The sequence below is a fragment of the Kogia breviceps genome, chromosome 9 (assembly GCF_026419965.1).
Source record: "Kogia breviceps isolate mKogBre1 chromosome 9, mKogBre1 haplotype 1, whole genome shotgun sequence".
NCBI lineage: Eukaryota > Metazoa > Chordata > Mammalia > Artiodactyla > Physeteridae > Kogia > Kogia breviceps.
The window spans coordinates 59,837,420-59,854,390 of NC_081318.1; the positions used below are offsets into that span (position 1 = coordinate 59,837,420).

Sequence of the window (16,971 nt, forward strand, 5' to 3'; positions counted from 1 at the left end):
ATGGAAGGTTCCCGGCTGGCCTCAAGGAGCTGACAGCCTGCTGGGGGAAGGAGAGGTAGTCATGTGCATACATATAACCCCGCCAGAACACGAGCTGAGTATCAAAAGTAAAAGAAGGGGCTTCCCTGGCGGTCCAGTGGTTAAGACTCCGTGCTTCCACTGCAGGGGACACGGGTTCGATCCCTGGTCGGGGAACTAAGATCCCACATGCCGTGTGGCACAGCCAAAAAGGAAAAAAAAAAAAAAAAAAAAAGTAAAAGAAGAAATAAAGCATCAAGGGGCACAGAGGAGAAGCATCAAGGGGCACAGAGGAGAAGTGATTTATACTGCCTTAAGGAATAAATAAATAAATAATAAATTAAGGAATAAATTTAAGGAAATTAAGGAATGCTCCACGAATCTGTGGCATTTAAAGAACAAATTTTAAAGCTGAAAAGATCTTAAGAGATCATCTCCTTCCACCTCCTCATTTTACTTTTGAGAAAACTACTAGAAGTTATGGCTTGTGCACAGTGAAACAACTGGCTTCTGGCATTTTGGCCTGAAAACCAAGTGTCCTGGTTCCCATTTGACTGAGACAGAATTCCAATCGGTATGGGAGGATGGAGAGAAGAGAGAAGGGTAGGGGGAGGACGATCCACACTGAGGAAAGAACTAAGTACAGAGGCGCGTGCTGTATTTAGAGAAGGACAAAGGTGTTACTGATCCAGCATCTAATGGTCCTGCCGAGTAAAAGAGTGGTTGAGCTATCATGCCAGCCACCTGTAAAGGCCTATAAAGGCCAGTTACAGAATCCTGACCTTTTTGTTTTTTTTTTTTTGCAGGCAGTGAGAAGTCACTGGAGGTTTTTAGGGTTAATAAATACCAGGTTCATACCTTTATTTTAGAAAAGGAACTGCTGTGGAAGATGAATTTAACAGAGGAAAGACGAGATGTGGGGAGACAGCCTGACAGCTAGAGACAGCAGGGGTCTAAACCAGAGCTGGAGCACTCAGATTGGAGAAAGGGGGAAAGTGGAGAAATACAACTGAGGCAGGAATGACAAAACTTGGTAGCAATTGGAGGTCAGAGGCTGAGAGCCAGGAAAGAGTTACTCCAAGACTTCTAACTTAGATAATTGAGTGAGATGATGACACCACCACCAAAGATAAAGAATAAAAAAGGAAAAAGAAGGGAATTGTGAGAGAGTCTTCTAACCGTGTTAAATTGGAGATACCCATGGAACAGTGAAGTATGGTATCCAGCAGGAAACCAAAAGGACTAGTGTGGACCTCAGGAGAAAGGTGAATATGGGTTGAACTATGTCCCCCCCAAATCCATGCTGAAGTCCTAACCTCAGAATGCAATCATTGCAAATGTAATTGGTTAAGATGAGATCCTACTGGAGTAGGGTGGGCACCCAATCCAAAATGACTAGAGTTCTTATGAAAAGGGGAAATCTGGACCCAGACATGCACACGGGGAGAACGCCACATGACGATGAAGGCAGAGATCAGGGTGATGCTTCTACAAACCCAGGAATGCCAAAGATTGCCAGCAAACCACCCGAATGAAGCTAGGGAAGAAGCATGGAACAGGCCCTCAGAAGGAAGCAACCTTGCTACCCCCTTGGTCTCAGCCTCTGGAACTGTGAGACAATAAAATTCTTTTCTTTTTTAAGCCACCTAGTTTGTGGTGCTTTGTTATGACAGCCCTAGCAAACTAATATTAATACATAGGCCAAGACTGGAAACACAGAACGAGGAGTTTTTAAACAAAGGCTACTTAAAGCTGTGAATGAAACTGCCCAGAAGCGTTTCACTTAGGGATGCATGCTCATCCAGCTCCAGACCACTGAAGCAGCAGCACAGGGGAGAAATGTGTTTCTGATTGGCTGCTTTCTTCTCACCACCACTCCTCACACCCCAGGACCTCCTCAGAGCAGGACCAACAACCATACAGCCACACACTCATCAGCTGAACTTGCTGGCAGTTTGTCAAGGCAAAAAACAATCACATTCGATAAATTAGCTCTGCACAGACGGTGGGTGAGTTAAGACGAATCACACAGTGTTATGTAGAAACAGGACATTTCTCAAATTTAATGATCTGAATAAAGAAAGGCTTAAATACCAGAAAAAGAGAATCTCATCTCTCTCAAAATGGTATGAGAAACCTGAAGGCCATCTATATGGGTGAACAAATCCTCCTCTGGCAATGTCAGTGTGGTTTCATAACCATAACTGGCCAGTGAATGCTCTGGTATTTTAGGCATGTTACAGATACCAAAAAGGTATGTAATTTGGTAATCCTGTTAGATACAAGTATTATACATCTATGTAGGAGGTATACAGATGAACTATGAAATCATAATGTTTTACTGTTCATCAAGATCATTCTGGATTTTCAAGGTAATCTGACTAGAAGGCTATCAGAATAATTATATAGTGCTATATTCATTTACGGCGTGATATCTAAAAACATTTATATATGTATATATATATATTTTGTGTAAACAGTATTCCAGTCTTGCTTTACAGATTTAATGGGTATTAGCGTAAGTTACAACAAAGGATACAAGCTTAATCAAGTTCAGACCTGGCTGGTGAGCTCACTTAGTTCCTTTTCCGCCCTCAACTTCCCAAACTTCTTTGATAATGTTAGATGCCCTCTAAAATAAATCACACAACTCTGATGAGCTCTGCAACTAGCAACTAAGAGGAACAGTAACGATATGACACTAATGCTCACCTGCAGCAACTAATAGTGTGATACGGGTCAGCTGACATGGAAGCAAACACAGAAGTCACATTTTCAGAGGCCTACACCACTCAAGATTAGGGGACATACTGGCACAAAAACAGAAATATAGATCAATGGAACAGGAAAGAAAGCCCAGAGATAAACCCATGCACATATGGTCACTTTATTTTTGATAAAGGAGGCAAGGAGATACAATGGAGAAAAGACAGCCTCTTCAATAAGTGGTGCTGGGAAAACTGGACAGCTACATGTAAAAGAATGAAATTAGAACACTCCCTAACACCATACACAAAAATAAACTCAAAATGGATTCAAGACCTAAATGTAAGACCAGACACCATCAAACTCTTAGAGGAAACATAGGCAGAACACTCTATGACATAAATCACAGCAAGATCCTTTTTGACCCACCTCCTAGAGAAATGGAAATCAAAACAAAAATAAACAAATGGGACCTAATGAAACTTAAAAGCTTTTGCACAGCAAAGGAAACCATAAACAAGACCAAAAGACAACCCTCAGAATGGTAGAAAATTGTTGCAAATGAAGCAACTGACAAAGGATTAATCTCCAAAATTTACAAGCAGCTCATGCAGCTCAATAACAAAAAAACAAACAACCCAATCCACAAATGGGTAGAAGACCGAAATAGACATTTCTCTAAAGAGGATATACAGATTGCCAACAAACACATGAAAGAATGCTCAACATCACTAATCATTAGAGAAATGCAAAGAAAAACTACGATGAGGTACCCTCTCACCCCAGTCAGAATGGCCATCATCAAAACATCTACAAACAATAAATGCTGGAGAGGGTGTAGAGAAAAGGGAACCCTTTTGCACTGTTGGTGGGAATGTAAGTTGATACAGCCACTATGGAGAACAGTATGGAGGTTCCTTAAAACACTAAAAATAGAACTCCCATACAACCCAGCAATCCCAATACTGGGCATATACCCTGAGAAAACCATAATTCAAAAACAGCACCACAATGTTCACTGCAGCTCTATTTACAAGAGCCAGGACATGGAAGCAACCTAAGTGTCTACCAACAGATGAATGGATAAAGAAGACGTGGCACATATATACAATGAAATATTACTCAACCATAAAAAGAAACTAAACTGAGTTATTTGTAGTGAGGTGGATGGACCTAAAGTCTGTCATACAGAGTGAGGTACATCAGAAACAGAAAAACAAATACCGTATGCTAATGCATATATATGGAATCTAAAAAAAAAAAAAAAAAAAGGTTCTGAAGAACCTAGGGGCAGGACAGGAATAAAGACGCAGACGTAGAGAATGGAACTGAGGACACAGGGAGGAGGAAGGGTAAGCTGGGACGAAGTGAGAGAGTGGCATGGACTTATATATACACTACCAAATGTAAAATAGATAGCTAGTGGGAAGCAGCCGCATAGCACAGGGAGATCAGCTCTGTGCTTTGGAACCACCTAGAGGGGTGGAATGGGGGGGTGGGAGGGAGATGCATGAGGGAGGAGATATGGGGATATATGTGTATGTATAGCTGACTCACTTTGTTATAAAGCAGAAACTAACACACCATTGTAAAGCAATTATACTCCAATAAAGATGTTAAAAAACAAAAAGTACATCTATGAGAAAGTGCACAAACGAGTGAAAAAAAAAAAAAGATTAGGGGAGAGTAGGTTTCCAACTATTCTATTTCATGGTTCTGACACAAGCAGAGTTTTTTTTTTTTTTTTTTGCGGTACGCAGGCCTCTCACTGTTGTGGCCTCTCCCATTGTGGAGCGCAGGCTCTGGACGCACAGGCCTAGCAGCCATGGCTCACAGGCCCAGCCGCTCCGTGGCTTGTGGGATCCTCCCGGACCGGGGCACGAACCTGTGTCCCCTGCATCATCAGGCGGACTTTCAACCACTGCGCCACTAGAGAAGCCCGAGCAGAGATTTTTTTAAGCAAGTCATTTTTGTTCTCCAAACCACCAGAGCTATTATTCTTCTGAAAGCCATTTATAACAGCAGCTACGTTACAAGTCCTTTAAAGTCTCGGTAAAACAGCTAAACCACTACATACTGCAATCACATACTGAGCCAAGGAGGAAAGGATTAAAAGTGGAGTGCCTCTGGACATTATGCTTAGGATGATGTAAGATTACATGTCTACTATAGACAGAGGAAGATACTAGAGGGATACATACCAAAATGATGTCAGTGCTTCTTTACAGTAGCATAACTGTAGGCTTCCTTCCCCGCCCCTTCTCAACTTTGCAAGGGATAGCTCTCAGCCTGGAAAGACTTATAATAGAGAATATAGATGGAAAATTATGATATTACAGAAAAAATGGTAGGTAATATAAGAGAACTGGAGATAAATTACTCCACAAATTCAGAGGAGGGAAAGATTATTGTTATATTGAGAAAAAGGAGGAGATGGAGAAAGTCTGTGAAATTAGGAACACATGACAAAGATGTGACCATGTGGTCATGTAACATCAGTCTTGTAAAAGAGGGGAGATGATCAAGTAGAGATGGCAGGTGGGGAATGGAAAGCGCCTGCTCTATGTGCTGAGCGCAGGCCAGTGCTGGGAACACATAGATGAAAAGTGCAATTTCTGCCCCAAACAACTGGAGGTCTGGGGGGGGGGGGTAGACGGTGAGCCAGGAACCAAGGAAGGAAGGCTGGAGATGAAGAGGCACAAGAAGTGCAAGTGTGCTGGAGGGAGGGCAAGCACAAAGGAAGGTATGGAGTTCGTAATGGCAGATAAAATCTGGAACTTTTAGTGACATGATGAATTTGTGCTTCAGACCCTTAAATCTGGCAGAGGAGAGTCAAATGAACTGGAGGGAGAAGAGCCTGGAGTTGGGGAGATTGTTGGTTGAATCCAGGGAAGAATCATGAAGATCTGAAGGAGAAAGAAAGGCGCCTTTCGACAAGGGGACAGAAGTTTATGGCACTACACTCTCTAGAGGACAACCCAACAATACAGCAGGAGTCTTGATAATATGCCCACACTCCTTGACACCACCATCCCACTTCCAGGAATTTACCCTAAAACATAATCAATGAATGTGTGCAAACTTTTATCTACAGGAATGTTCAAGCAGCATTGTTGATAACAGTGAAAGAAGTGAAAACAACCTCAATATGCAACAATTCATGACTGATTAAATAAAGGACCATTCCATACACTGAGAACTATCCAACCACTACAAACTGCAAGAAACAAATTCATGTTATTAAGTACAAAATCGGTTACACAAATGTATGTAGAAAACAAGCCCATTTTGTTAAAAATGGACAAAAATGGTATCTTATACACACACACAAAGGGTCTGAAGGACAAACACCAAAGTGTTAGTCATGGGTGTATCTCCAGGTTGTTAAAATATTAGAAATTTAAGAGTTTTTTCTTTTTGCTTGTCCATATTTTCTAATCTTTTCAATAACACACATATTGGATTATTTGTGTAGTAAGAAAGAGAATAAAAATTTCTATGACACAAAACAGCAAGCAACTAAATTTGGGTGGTGGCAGAGGACTGAATAAAATGGGTGGGGGTGGGGAGAGCTGAAAAAAGAAGCAAACAGTTGAAAGACTCATAGGAACTCTGGCCCTCCAAGGTGGATAAGCTCCAGTTCTCTTCCTCCCTGCTGTTGCTTACTCTCGCTCAGCAATGGCTTGTACCCTGTGTGGTCCCTCTCATCTCCCGCCTGGCTCCTATCTCCAGGCCAACTCTGTGGCTATGAAAGTTTAAGCAACTGCACGTAAGGAGCTGATCTGTTTAGACTTTAGGAAGTTTGGTAATAGACAATGCACCATATCAAAATCCAATTACCACTTTTACTTAAGGTTCCTAACAACAAGAGTGCTTCACAAAAATAACTTCTCCTTGTAACCTTCTTCCCAGCGGTACAACAGAAGCCAAACAACTGTCCAGGATTAATGGCAGAGATAAAAGTAAAATCTAACTCCAAAAACTGGGTTCCAACCACCAGACCACCCAGGTTCAAGTATCTGTGAATGTCAAGAGAAAAAAAACAAAAAAACAAAAACAGAACTGGGCTCTCCTGTGATGGCCAGTTTATCAAAAGAGTTTTGGCCTCCATGACTTTAACATCTTTAATAGCTTTGGGGGTTTTCCAGTTCTTTTATCTCCCTCCCAAATGCCCTGGAAATATACATTGTTCAGGCCCCCAAACATACACCTATCCTGCACTTATCATATGCCAGACAATGCCCTAGGCACTAGGGTACTATAAAAATGAATAAGATTGACAGAATCCATGTCCTCAAGGAGTTCCATTCCAGTGGAGAAGGCAGGCAATGAGCTCAAACATACCTACATAAAGATGAGATGGTTCTAGATCAGATAACTGCTGTGTAGAGGACAAAATTGAGAAATACGTTAAGATAGTGCTTCTTAGCCCCAGCGAACCTATTTAATGGGTATGAGGAGGGATCAGAGCAACCATCCGTTTTTTTTGTTTTGTTTTGTTTTTTAACTTCCCACCCAGCCAAGCTTGAGAATGATGGGGACAGGTGGTGAGGAAATGCCTCTTGCGGGGTGGCATTAAGATCTGAATGATGAAAAGGAGGAAGCACGGGAAGATCTGGAGCGAGGGTATTCTGGTGGAAGAAACCTCAGTGTGAGGGCTGGACCTACGACCAGCCAACCTTGCCAAGTTCCATGGCACAGGGAGACATCTGAGTGGCTGGAGAGTAGAGGGGTGGGGGGCAGGGAGAGAGTTGGGGATGAAGGAGGATGTAGGGCATACAGGCTGTGGGGATTTCATTCCAAGCACACATGGGAAACAGCCATGGTGGAGGGTTTTATGCAGGGGGGTGATGTGAGCTCCTGGAAAGAACACTCAGGACACCCTGGAGCACAAGTCCAGCTGGAAGTGGCTGCAGTGGGCAGGACCGGGGTCACAGCAGGAGAGAGAAAAACAGAAGTGATCAAATCCAGGATACGCTCTGGGGGACAGAGCTCTCTGGGACAGAGCTGGGGGGCTTGTCCTAGAAGTCAAAGCACACAGCTTTTAAAGCCCAGGAGCACGTCAGGTGTGCCCTGAGGATGCCCGGTGGCCTGCAGCCGCCAGAGAAGCACAGACTCTGAGGCCCCAAAGTTACTGAGGTTACAAAAACCGCTACTTAGGCAGATGATGAAAGAGGTCATAAATAAAGATTTTATTTAATATTCCAGTTGATGGTCAGTGAGCAAACAAACTAAGCCTCAACGGCCCTAATTATGTAAATTTGACGCAACTGTTCTTAACACACTCTAGAAAGAGACAATGAGTTATTACCTCATTTTATATTCTAAAAACCATCAGTAATAAGGTAGAAAGAGGCTCGAGTTGTAGTTTTTCCTTGCCTAACTGGCAGCATGATCTTGTCGGGCAAGTTGGAACAGACCCCCTTTCCTGATCTCTTACAGGTGCTCTCTCCAGTGCTTTTCACGCTACAATCTCATTTTCTTCCGTCTTCAGTCAGAAGAAGGATCCGTGTCCACCCTGGCTCCGGCACCGGCCTGGCGTTCCCAGGAGTGCATCTGTTCTGAGGCCAGCTGGGCTCCTCAGCCCTACCATGCATTCAGGTTCAAATCTCACTGCGGCGTTCGCCAAGGGGCTATTTAAATTCATTGGCTCCAATGAAATCTGACAGATTGAATATTGTTCAAACAAGCAGGCTAGTGCCTGGCTTTAAAAACCTATTAAAGATTTTATTAGCAATTTTACTGTATTGTTATCATGAATTTAGCTTATAAATACCACCTCTGCGTATATCACTGCCCCCATATTGCCAAAAGAAGATAAATATATAGGCTCTCATAATTACGAGCTTAACTCCGTGAGTGATGTGCCCGTGCTTCCAGATCTACCTGTCTGGCCACTGCTTTGCAGTTCATTTCAAACAGTACTCGAGGCTGCCCAAGGCAGACTGTGCCAACTGCTGGGATTTATACAGGGTGTTCTTCTACCTCTAACACTTTCTTCCTTATCAGTGGGATCAAACATGTCGAGCAAGTATGATCCATGCCCGTTCTACTTCACTTTTGCTAATAGTTCTTTCATTTACACACTGAAAAGTGTCTTTCACCTACATATGCTCTACACCCCATTGCTTCTTTCCTTCCCTGTTAAATAATACCGCCCAATAACTTCAGGAGAATCTGTCCCTGTGTCCAGCCACTTCCCCCAACCTCCCATCTAACCTTGAGTTATAAAAAAGCTTTAATCATGAACAATCCCCACAAGACTGAGACTGCATCAAGGAAAAGAACCACCACAGGCTTTTAAAAACTAGAGACAGGGCTTCCCCGGTGGCACAGTGGTTGAGAGTCTGCCTGCCGATGAAGGGGACACGGGTTCGTGCCCCGGTCCGGGAAGATCCCACATGCTGCGGTGCGGCTGGGCCCGTGAGCCATGGCCGCTGAGCCTGCACGTCTGGAGCCCGTGCTCCGCAACGGGAGAGGCCGCGACGGTGAGAGGCCCGCGTACCGCAAAAAAAAAAAACAACTAGAGATAAATCATATTCTCTATCTCCACAAGACTCTATCCTGTTATTTCTTAAATATATCATTATTTAAAAAAAAAAAAAACTAAAAAAAGCTATCTTATATTACATTGTTCCTATTCTGAATAATTACCAATATTGTGTTCAGTAATATGTACCAGATACTCTTTATTACATCATGGGGTAAACAGCATTTTGAGATCTATCCAAAGACTTGGGTTTTTGTTAATAGAAAAGTGTACTCTGTTGGTAGGAATGTAAACTGGTGCAGCCACTGTGGAAAATAGTATGGAGGTTTTTCAAAAAACTAAAAATAGAACTACCATGTGACCCAGCAATTCCACTCCTGGGTATATATCTGAAGAAAAAGAAAACACTAACTTGAAAAGTTACACGCACCCCAATGTTCATAGCAGCATTATTTACAATTGCCAAGATATGGAAGCAACCTAAGTGTCCATCAACAGATGAATGGATAAAGAAGAGGTGAGATACACACACACACACACACACTCTCTCTCTCTCTCACACACACACAAATATACATACACAATGAAATACTACTCAGCCATAAAAAAGAATGAAATTTTGCCATTTGCAGCAACATGGATGGACTTGGAGGGTATTATGTTAAATGAAATAAATCAGACAAATAAAGACAAATACTGTATGATACCACTTATATGTGGAATATAAAAAATACAACAAACTAGTGAATATAACAAAAAAGAAGGAGACTCAACAGATATAGAGAACAAACCAGTGGTTACCATTGGGGAGAAGGAAGGGGTGAGAGGCAATATAGGGGTAGGAGATTAAGAGGTACAAATTATCATGTAAAAATTAAGCTACACAGATATACTATACAACACAAGGAATACAGCCAATATTTTATAATAACTATAAAAATAAAATGCATACAAAGTTACTAAAAACACTATGAGCAACTCATTTTAGATTGGGGATTGCCTTTAATGGGGGAAAAAGTTGGAAAGGAGAAAGACCAGTGGTGAAAAAAGGGAAAAGTAGTTATAAACCATACTGGAAAATCCACTTGGGTAAGCAAAGTAGATTTTTTTAAATCTAGGTTTCCTAGATCTTCCCTTATTCTTTCAAGGCTGGATGAGAAGGCTTTCAACATTATTAAAATGGCAAATGCCAAAAAATTAAAATAAAAATAAATTTTTTAAAAAGGGACTTCCCTGGTAGTCCCGTGGTTAAGACTCCATGCTTCCAGTGCCAGGGGGCATGGGTTTGATCCCTGGTCGGGGAACTAACATCCCACATGCTACGAGGAAAAGCCATAAACAAATAAATAAATAAAAATGAAAATAAATAAAATGGCAAATGAAGAAGGGTAACGGGGAGATAAACTGCAGATAAGCCCGATAAATCAGTAACCGAAAAGCCAGCAGGCAAGTAAATTTGTTAACTAGCATTTTTTAAGGACCACTGTACACTGGCCTATCACTGCATAAAGTAGCAGGTTAGCTGTTAGATTGTCACTGGAAACCAGTTACATACTTTAAATGCTTCCAGTAAAGTACATGCTGCCAAACCCTTTGCATATCTGACTTCAGTCTCCAGTTTGATTAGTTTAGAGCTGAAAAACAAAAGCGCCCTGCACTCCAGAGACTGTGTGAGTACCTACGGCACAGTAGACAACTCAAGGAATGATCTTCGCAGGCCCATACTATCTATGGGTGTTCTTTGCCCAAATAACGTTTTAAAACACCAAAAATTGATTGAGTTAAATCATTTTGTAATCGGAACACAATGCCTTTCTCAATTCGTTTTTCTGAAACTCTGAAGCAAGGTGACGATGATTAAAATGATATTCGGAAACAAGTAAGAAGCATCTAAATAAGCACAGACACACAAAAAGTGACAAGAGCAAATGTGCTACTGTCTTGCATCTGCCAATGCAGTAACTGCCCAGCTATGCACTCTGACTAAAAAGCAGTAAAATAAATTTTTTAAAAATACATGAAATCAAGTTTTACTGATTGCCCTTTGAAAAAACATTATCAGTTACTCAAATATTTTAACATTTTCTTTCACTCATAAAACTTACATTATGGATACACGCAAAAACCTTTTTTGATGTGATCAGAACATAAGCCCTTAGCAAAGTAAAAATTCAATGACTGAAACAGTCTTTATCATATTTTTTTAAATAAAATTATTCATGGTGTGGGCAAGAAGAAATAGAAGTACATAGGCTTGATCCAGAATATCACATGCACACAAAAAAAGCCAACATTAATATCTGCTGTGCCAGCTGAATTCAAATTAACCCAATTTTACATGTTAATTAAACCAGCTATTTTCTTCTTATTGTATTTTTGCTTCTTAAATAGTAGAGTCTACAAGTGGTTCCCAACAGACTTGTTCCAATAACAATGACGTATTCATTTACTTCTATTATGACCATACAATACAGTAACTGAGCAGTAATTTTTCACAGTCAATTACATGTGTGGTTCTTTATGCTTAAAGATGCTGAAATAATGTATACTACAGAGCCATATGCCTGAATCTCTAGTCTGCCTGAGGCAGTTGCCTGGGTAACACATTTTCTCTTTGGTTTAGCATAACCCTGCATTGAATATCATTAGGTGTCATTAAATAGCAAACACGAACATGAACTTCAATACACTACTTAGAGTCATTTTACACATGTAAACAAGTGTTCCATCATTTATAAGAAGCTTAAAATAGATTATGATTTTCTGTATTTAAGACCATGAAAAAGAAATCTTAAAAGTGCCCACATGTTGATTCCAAATTGAATTTGCAGAAATTTCCTTATATTAACAAGAGAACTCAGACCAAGTTTCAGGGGCAACACTTCTCATCTATATGGTCATAATATTTCAGTGCAAGCAAAGAAGGCTTAGGTTTTTAAATTTTACTTTAAATTTACTCAAAGTTGTAAAATAACTGCATCAATTCCATCTCAGACCATCAAATACTTTTACTCTCATTTCTAACAAGGAGAGAGCAAGCACTCAAGTTCGGTAACAAAATTAATTTAAAGAATAAGATCCTTAAAAATCAAGGCACATAGTAAGAAAGAAAAGTATGGGATAAATCATGCACTATCTAAAATATTTTAAATTTAAAAATTTAATGAGGTGTTCTATAGTTTAGAAATGGTGATATGCAGTTTATACAGGATGTTCTAGAGCAATGCCTGCATTAAGAATGGCAGCTGTCCCCAATAATCTCCATCAGCCCTCCCCATCTCATGCCACCCCAAAAACGCATCCTTGTCTAAGAAAAACAATGCACTTGGCCCGACAAACATAGTCTCAACACTTGGAGCCTCCTCCTCCCCACCCACATTCCCAAGCAGATTATTGCTCCTAAACCATGGAATTATGATTTTCTGAGACACATCATAACCCCATGTAAGCCTAATCTCTCAGCCTGTAAACAATAACAATTTGTCCTCTATCACATGCATCACAAAGGGCCTCCAAATTTGCAATGTTAATTTTAAAGGACACATGCAAAAAGAAAACAAATCATCAAATGGCACGGCCATCTCTAACGTGCTTTCTCACCGTTCCCAGACAAGGAGAAAGGCAGGCTCCAAAACGCTGGAAGTGGGGCGGGGGGTACTGATCAAGTAAGGTTCAGGAGGCAGCCCCAAAGCTGTCCTCAGTCAACCTAAGAGTAAAGAGACAGCTCGGCCAAGAACAAATAAGTTCCTGGTTGTGAGGCTTGAGGTATCAGAAATAACTATGATGATGAACTGGGATCTTTTTTCTCTTTCCCACATCTGTTTCCTAATTCAAAATAAGGAAGAAATGGCCACACAAAATGGAATGACTTAGCCTCAGGTGCCATGCTTCCACCTCCCACTGCTCCACAAATACTCACGTAACTGAATAAAACCTCAATCACCATGTTCAGTCCAGGGGTTGAGATATGGTTGGCAAGGAAAAAGTTATTTGATATTAAATGCATACCCCATTTTGGTTTCAACATTCTGCTCTGAAATGAGGTAAATCATGAGAAACAAACTGATAGCACAGATAAATCTTTAAGCAAAACATGTTCAAGACATTCTGGGATCAGTATAGATTCAGTCACATCTCTGATGCCTCTACAACAATTCATGTTCTAAATGATTATCTAAGACACTCTAGGATTTCAAATAAAACTTAAAAATTAAAACTAAATTGTATAAACTGTCATTGCTGAGAAAAGTAGCCCCAAAACTTAAGAAACATTACTAATGAGAATTGAAACAAAAAGTGATTTCTGCTTACAATATTCTGATTAAGTAGTATTCCTGAATTTTACCCAATACCTACAATAAACATAATGCTATTTCCACCCCTATCCTCGATACAGATTAATTTAAATTTTACTACATGAACATAGTTCACTTAACAATTGGCACAAGATCTGGTAAAGAAAAATGTAAGTTTTTCATATTTAATTATGTTTTGCTATACAAAGAATCACTAACAAAACACAATAAATACACCTATTAACACAGGCCACCCATGAACGTAGATTCTCATTAAAATAACCAAAAGCATTTATTACAGCTATGTAAGCCTGCTCTACTTAGGTTTATAGTTTATTTTACTCTCTGGAAGAACCTATATAAATCTGAAAAAAAAGGCAAGAAAATAAAAATTTTCTGTCCAATATGTTTCCCCATCCTATTCCATACTATCTCTGCATTCATTAGCAAGTCCTATTTCTAAAGATCTCATAATAATATCATAGTTTTTTTAAGCAGGCAATTACAACACAAAATAGCAATTGTAAAAAAAATAGTAATCAAAATTAGAAACTGTTGGGAGTACTTTCATATTTTTGCAAAAGCAAATTCAGCTACAAGACTTTTGAGACTCTTTTGCTTTTTCTAGGTACAATTACTGCTAATTGTGGAAAAGCAACACCAGTATCTTAATGCTTTTTCCTTAAGTTGGTAACTTTTATTTCCTGATTTAAATTAAAAAAAAAAACAACTCTAGAAGAAAGCACTAATCAGGAAATCATAAAGCCACAAAAAGGTTTTCCATGTTCAGCGAATCCCAGGTACTTTCAAGGAAGGTTTTCCCTAGATGGAAATGCAACCCCCTTAGTGAATTGTAAAAATTATATTCTAAGTTAATAACTGGAAGAATGGTGTGAGCTAAAATCTATTAAAAGAGAAGAGACGTGGCCGCATTTATTCGACTCTGCTGAAGAAAGCTGTGACTCACCAGACCATAAGCAGGGAAGAGAGAGGCAGAGCCAAATGTCCCCAGGAGCCAACTCCTTGGCCTTCATAGGGTGAAGGGGAGGGGAAGGAGTCTCAAAAGGATCAAGAACCTAATCATATGGGTGGTTTTATCAATACAAAGAATCACTCACAGTAATTTTACAAAAACAAGAATGACCCCAGACTACTGTGGTACCAGCCTATTTGGAGAGGATAAAAGTGAAAACAGGATAAGAAAAAAGATTAGCTAAAAGTTTCAGCACCTGTTACAGAGAGAGACTGCATAAAATGTCATAGAGTTCCTAGGAAAAAATGAAAACCAGGGGTTTTAATACGTTGAATTTCAATATGGAACCAGAAGATGGCCTGAGAATCCCATCCCCTCATCAGCTTGATAATCATACCTCCCACACTCATAGCATTTTATGTGTCCAATCCATTCAGATTCATTCACTGAATACAGACAGAGTGCTCCTGTGTGCCAGCCGCACTGTCTAGGATCTGCAGATTCAGCAGTGAGCCAAACAGACAAATCCCTGCCTTCTTGGAGCTTTAGCCAAGTATGTATGAGAAGGCAGAGGGGGAGACAATAAACCAATTAATAAAATCCTTATATGACAAGATAACCACTATGAGATACACTGCCCTATAAGGAGAAAGGCATGTTGGGGGTACAATTTAAAACAGCATGTTCAGGGAAAGCCTCCCTAAGAAGGTGTCATCAGCACGAAGACTTACTTCTTGCGGGAAGAGGAAGTGCACAGGCATTGAGGTGAGACTGAGCATGGTGTGTTCACGGTGCGGCGAGAAGGCCACTGGGGCTGAAACAAACTAACTGGGGAAAGGAATTGTAGGAAATGAAGTAGAAGGGTAAGGGAAGGAGAGAGTGGGCACTATAAGGCCTTGCTGGCCACAGTAAGGACTCTGGCTTTTACTTGGAGTGACATGAGGAGCCATAAAAGAGTGTGAGCCAGAGAGTAACATGACCCAGCTGAGGTCTTAATAGGATCACTCTGGCTGCTGTGCTGAACACACTGCAGAGAAGCAAGAATAGACACAGGGAGACTTGTTAAGAGGCCGTTACAATAATCTCAGTGAGAGATGGTCATGCCTCTCAGCAAAGGTGGTAAGAAGTGGTCACCTTCTGGATACAGAGTAACATCCCTCCATAATGCTACAAATAGAATCAAAAGAACTAAATCAAGTAAAATGAAGAGTCACTTTATTGGGAGTTCAATTATTCACCAGAAATGAATCTACAGAACTAGCCACCTGGGGGCTCCGTGCCAACCACCAGCTGTGCTGGGCCTGAATTTGCACCATTACAGGGTAAATTAGTGACACTTTTAATATTTTCCCTTTTTTCTTTTTGCTCATTTAATATAGTTTTCTTTTTGAAAATGTACATTTAGATGAACTTGCAGAGAAAATTCAAATGAAGCAGGGACTTCCCTGGTGGCCCAGTGGTAAAGAATCCACTTTCCAATGTAGGGGATGTGGGTTTGATCCCTCGACGGGGAACTAAGATCCCACACGCTGCGAGCCACAACTAACTGAGCCCACGTGCCTCAACTAGAGAGCCTGCATGCTGCAACTACTGAGCCCACTCTGAACCCTGCACGCGACAACTAGAGAGAAGCCTGTATGCCACAACGAAGAGCCAATGCCGCAATGAAAAGATCCTGAGTGCTGCAACTAAGATCCAATGCAGCCAAAAAATTAAAGAAAATAAATAAATATTTTTTAAAATAAATTAAAAAATAAAATGAAGCAGAACTACAGTGGTATGTACATTTGCTATCCTGCTGCCCCTTTCAATCATCTTTACCAGCAGCTGGTTCATTGACAACTTTTCTGATATAGGTTAAACATGGACTCTATGTTAGAAATCAATCTGATGCGACTTCTACTAAGCATCTCTTGGTGCACTCCTGGATGGGAACTGGTTACCACAAAGGCCAAGGAATGATTAGAAGCTTGAAATTTTCAGGTCATCCCCTATTCTCTAAAAAGGGGAAAAGGTAGTATAGCCATTTTCACAATGTTGATTCTTCCTATCTAAGAACATGGTATATCTCTCCATCTGTTGTGTTGTCTTTGATTTCTTTCATCAGCATTTTACAGTTTTCTGAGTACAGGTCTTTCACCTCTTTAGGTAGGTTTATTCCTATTTTATTCTTTTTGTTGCAATGGTAAATGAAATTGTTTCCTTACTCTCTCTTTGTGATCTTTCATTGTTAGTGTACAGCTACATGAGAAAGAATGAAATTAGAACACTCCCTAACACCACACACAAAAGTAAACTCAAAATGGCTTAAAGACCTAAATGTAAGGCTGGACACTATAAAGCTCTTAGAGGAAAACATAGGCAGGACACTCTTTGAGATAAACTGCAGCAAGATCTTTTTTGACCCACCTCCTAGAGTAATGAAAATTAAAACAAAAATAAACAAATGGGACCTAATGAAACTTAAAATCAGGGCTTCCCTGGTGGCT

The 16,971-nt window shown here is 40.4% G+C and overlaps 1 protein-coding gene across 8 annotated transcripts in view; it reads right to left on the reverse strand.

Moving 5' to 3' along the window:
• SLC25A13 (solute carrier family 25 member 13) overlaps positions 1 to 16,971 on the reverse strand; it is a 221,912-nt gene that overhangs the window by 120,825 nt on the left and 84,116 nt on the right. The gene's annotated exons all lie outside the window — the stretch shown is intronic.